The 5,361-nt window shown below is 36.2% G+C and overlaps 1 protein-coding gene across 9 annotated transcripts in view; it reads right to left on the bottom strand.

Moving 5' to 3' along the window:
- Positions 1–412: 412 nt before the first annotated feature.
- Positions 413–5,361, bottom strand: part of celf2 (cugbp, Elav-like family member 2) — a 288,250-nt gene continuing 283,301 nt past the window's right edge. For all 9 annotated transcript variants that reach the window (XM_014022917.1, XM_014022919.1, XM_014022918.1 and 6 more), the window contains one exon: positions 413–4,771. The gene's annotated coding sequence lies outside the window, so the exon portion shown is untranslated. The remainder of the gene's footprint in view (positions 4,772–5,361) is intronic.

Raw genomic sequence — 5,361 nt, 5'->3', positions numbered from 1 at the left:
AAATGTATTTCCCAAAATGTCAAATTATCCCATTAAGTTGGGTGGAAAAAAAGACGTAGAACTTTTTAATCATCCATAATTTTTTTTTCATCCTAATTTACCGTTTATTTTTGGTGGCTGTCGCGCAGCAACTTGGGCTACACAGTAATATACATTCACACATCTCAATGTATATTTACTATGTTTAATGAGAACATCATACTGAGTTGTTTTTGGGTAATGGAGTCAACTTTACTATGTGGTCAGAACAGAAAAAAAAATGCAAAAATAATAACTCGACAACATATAAACACGGGAGAAAAGAAACAACGACAGAGAAGAARAAAAAAACCGGAAAATGGCAGCGATAAAAGGTATGAAACAGTACGACATCAGACGGTCACTGGAACATAACAACACAAAGAGAAACAAGTATTAGGAAAAATGGTTTAATATAGGAGACAGAAGCAAAAAACTGCATCACACAAGAACATACGTTTACAAAAATAATTCTGACTGCTTCAGCTACACAGTTAGTTCACAGAGAAGGACAGAGTAACGGGAAAAATCTAAACAGCTAAAAGCAAAAAAGTTTCTAATTAGTTTATCTCTTTATTAAACTAATACATTAATCCACTGAAGGTGACTAAATATTTCTACTCCTTCTTTTTCTATAATCGTCTTATCGTGTAGAAGACACAATACAGAAGTCAAATGAAACTTACCGCTGTTGTATAGACAAACTTGCTAAAGCAAAAAATCTGACACTCAACTACCCTCTTGGTTTTGAGGAAAAATTAAACAAAACCAAAAAAAAGAAAAGAAAGAAAGGTAGAAAAAAATACATTTAAGTGAGGAAAAAGAAGTGAAAGAAATAAAGCCAAAGATCTTTTAGAAAATCTTATATCAAAAACCAACTTTCTTGATGCCAGCTAGAAATCATACTCAGGATCAGTCAGGGTCAGGCCACACCACCAGGCCAGACAGCTTTTTTCTAATTTTTTTTTTTTGTATCCTTTAATCTCCAGTATAAAAAATTCCACTGGTACAAAATGCATAAGTACAATCAGTTGTAGAAATAGGAAAGCCTGCATTTTTTGTACTTTTTAAATCCCATCCAGTGACAGATTTCGAAGTGTTGTCAAACAAACAAACATCACGCTTTACGAGATCCACTGAAATGCATTGACTTTGGCTTCTCTCAAGACAATAACTCATAAAACTACTGAAATCATTTTTCGAGAACTGGAAGGAAAGAAAAGCAACAGCAACAACAACAAAAAAAAAAAATTAAAAAGCTGGTAATTTTCACAGACGACAAGCTTTTTTTTTTCTTACGCCACAAAAAGAGAGAACACACAAAACAATTTTTTTTCTCAAAAAACTTGACATAAGCCATAATGCAAATAAACAAGTTTGAATCATTTTTTTTGTCCTTTCAGATTTCATTATTTGATAAATAGCACTTAAGATAATTAAGAAAGAAGGAGAACAGAGAAGTGAACAGTGACGAGATAGAAAGATTACAACGAGCATCGGCGATGACAGCCCCTGAGGTGAGCCGCTCCACAGAAACTCTGCTTTTACGACCCTCTTGTGCTTCCACATTGAAACAAAGACGAGATGCGTCACGCTAGACTGTGCAGCGTTGGTGCGATTTGGCAATTTTACAATTTGGGGTGACGAACGTAGCCCCCCCCTCATTTAAGGAACTGTGCAGGTGAAGGTGAAAAATGTGCAATTTTAAGATTTCCACAGCTATCATACAGCTGTTTGTGGCTTGTGTACTGCATTAGGACAAAAGGAAGGTAATTTCTGCTTGCTGATGTCCATAAAAATCAGCAAAAGTTTGGTCTCCGAGAGGATCTAATGAAAGCCAGKTCGCCTTCGTCTTGGCGCTGGCTGTTGTTTTTCCTGTACGGACTTGCAGACGTGACCTCTTCCTCTCGAACCAACAAGCGCTTTATTTCCCCCGTCGCTATTCCAATAAGATGCTCCTCGGCGTGGCCTTGTTTCCAATAACCTCAGCCAGCCTGGGAGACAACAACCGAAAAGCAGAGCAGCATCCTTCAAGCTTCTAATTTCCCCTTCATTTTTTCCCCCCCCTCTGCTGTGGACGAAATGGCGGAAGTGGGAGGTTAACTGCACACAACACTGAATCTAGACTTGGCACATATCACTGACTGACAACATTTTCTACTTTTATAATACTGGTACGACTCCCTGGTTAAGGCGATTGGTGAGCTTTTGTAGAAAAAAATGCTGCCTCTTTTTTTTTTGTGTTTTTTTGCAGACATAACTTGTTATCAGGGAGGGGGTAGAGGGTTGAATAAGACTRACAACACTGTGCCATGTAAACGGCTCGTCTATGTGAATGTCGAGAACAAACTTTGGCATCTATACATGATTTTGGCCCATTACACCACAAGACTTACGTATGAAGAAGTCTCCRCTAAAGTAAAAGAACAGCAGCGACATTTGGACCGTCCCGCTTCCTTTTCTGTTACGCCGGTCCAACGGCGACGTGTGCTTTTTTTAATTCCTCAAAAGATTCCAGGCCGAACGAGCTAGTCTTGCCCTGTGCTTACATCATGAACGCTCCTCAGACATGATACACAGCAGTAATGATTCTCGCAATCAGAAACAAACGACTCTGAAATGTTTGGAACTGMACAAAAAGARGATTYGGAGAAATAAGGCTCGAGTCTCTGGCTTTTTAATYRGCCGAAAGCGGGMTGAAGTAAGAAAAACACTGCAYGCTGAAACTTTTCTYTGTGCGAGATACCGATGGGGTATAAACAGGAGTGCAAAGATTCGTGGTAAGGCTTCGATGGATAAAACRGCTGTACAATGGCTAAAAAAAATAGCGTGATGCTTGGGTGTGTTGGCGTGGGGCGGTAGCGGTTGCTGAAGAGGCTTTCACACTCAGGGGCTCTCATGCACATTGAAAAAGTAAACTGTAAGGTTCGCACGAGAGTGTTTGTGTGTCCATGTGTGCATATGTGTGTGTATAGATATATTTATATTTATATTTATATATATATATGACACATGGGCACTTTTTTACATCTTTACAAAGAAAAAAAAAGCAAACATGACATTTTCAGGCAACAAGACCACAGAATAGCAAGTTAACAAACTCTTTTTTTAAATCTATATTTTAAATATGAGGGATCCATACAAAACACTTATAATAAAATACCCATGTTATCAAATTATTTCACAAGAAATACACTGACGCGCTAGGCAGGAAGTACCTTCAGAATTTGGCACTAAACTCCACTGATGTCGTATTTTTTTTTTCTTAATAAGACATTTTGCCGAACAACAAAACACATCTAAATATTGTTTCCCACGAGAGAAAATAAAATAATGACACTGATGCTTCACAAGCTGACATTATATATAGATATAGATATATTTATATTTATATATATTTTTAGGAATTTTATATAGCTAATTAACAAGAAATTTAGCAAATAGGGACTCCTTAAAAAAAAGAAAAGAAAAGAAATAACAAAGTAACTATTATAGTAATATGAAAGGCTTTGTCTATTGTTCAAGTAAACTGATTTTTTTAGTCTTCTCTTGAAAAACATGAGACATTTAAGACCGTTAGACTTGTGATGAAACCACAACTAAACTCACAAGAAGCACCGACATTAACGCGGGTTACAGGTATCGTATTTTTTTTCTTCTATACATTTAAACAGTAGAAAATATAGGTCATTTCATCATGTGCATTTAAACCACGGATTGTCTATCTGTGAGTCAGTTCAGCAAAAGGTGACACAAGTAGGTAGCATTTCTCCCCCCAAACAGGGCAAATGTCTTTTTTTGTTCTTTTTTTTAAACCTTTAAACTACTCTAGAAAAAAGTGGTTCTATATATAGACTTTGAATGAGAAACAGAGCCACTTAAAATGGCTTTATCAAAAAACTTTACACTGCCTGAAAAATGTAAAAACCATTACAGAGCTCTGAGAGAGTCTAATATTGATCAGACAGTTTTTATTCAAAACTGTTCGGAAGTAGTCTTATTTCTCAGAGAAACTGGCACGGACTGCTTCTGGCGCCGTGTTCATTTTTCCTTTCTCCGTGTTTTTTTTTTTCGTTTTTTTTCTTCTAAATCAGCAACCAGAAGCAAGATGTCGCACCAATTCCTGTAGTGAACGTTCAAGTTTACTTAAAATCAAGAAAAAAAAAAGAGAAAAACAAACTGAAAACTTACAGAAAGAGGAAAACAAAATGCAAGAAATCAAAATGAAAGCAAGTCACTATGCCACAGGTTTGATTTTTTTCCCCAAAAAAAGAACATTTTTGATCTTTTCATAAAAATCTGTCTTTTTTTTTAATACGAATGCAGCTTTTTATATTTTTCACATTGATTTATCCTCTTGCCCACCTTACTTATTGCCTCCCTGAAACCCTCCCAGAAAACATATCCAAATGAGGTCACATGCAAACAAAAACAAAAACAAAAACAAAAAAACACAAGAAAAAGAAACCCCGAAAAAACAAAAATACTAAAAAAAGTCCAAAAAAAAAGCTAAAAGTTCAAAAGGTCAGTTGGCAGCGGCGGAGGAGGTGAACCAGGTTATGATCAGGTGAGCTCGGAAAAGACATCAAAAAATAATGACTGGGTAGAAGGAGGACGATGGCACTTTTTTCAGTGGTGTTTTTGTTTGTTTTGCTTAAAAAAGTTTTTGTTTTTGTTTGTTTGKKTTTTTTTTTTTTGGACGCCACGKAGACATGCTAGGCAAACGATGAGCTAACAGGCATGGAGATGGGTTCTAAAAGGGGGAAAGAAAAAACAGGGAAGAGGAGATAGTTACACACAAAGAGCCAGAGCACCACACAACAACATCTTTTTAAAAGAAAAAAATAAATAAATCAGGAGAAACAACAAACAACAAACAAGAATGCAAACCGGCAGAACAACACCACACGCTAATTTCATTAGCATCTTTTATCTTTGATTTCATGTTTCTTTATGGACTATAAAATTATTTTAACGTTATAGATCTACACTAACAGGCAACACACATTCACTGTTAACATATACACAAAAAACAGAGACCCAAAAGCTATATCCATCACTTCTCAGATGGATGTCATTTGGGGAACAATATTTTTTGGAACAGGAATACTCTTTTGATTTTTTTTTAATGTTATAAATCTTTAAAAGGGTAATGGTAAAGGGGGAGGCAACGGACAAACGAAAAACACTTAAACAAAAGACAAGTTAAAAAAATGCGACAACAAAAAAAAAAAGTGGAAACTTGACAAGTAAATAATGGAGAGAGGGAGAGTGTTGTAAAAAGAGAGATGGATAATGGATGAGTAAACAGCACCAAAATTGTGCGACTGATGGGGGTGGGGG

Source organism: Austrofundulus limnaeus, unplaced genomic scaffold, assembly GCF_001266775.1.
Source record: "Austrofundulus limnaeus strain Quisiro unplaced genomic scaffold, Austrofundulus_limnaeus-1.0 Scaffold349, whole genome shotgun sequence".
In the NCBI taxonomy this organism is placed as follows: Eukaryota; Metazoa; Chordata; class Actinopteri; order Cyprinodontiformes; family Rivulidae; genus Austrofundulus; species Austrofundulus limnaeus.
Note: the sequence above shows the minus strand (reverse complement) of the source record. Positions and strands in the feature narration are given on the sequence as shown.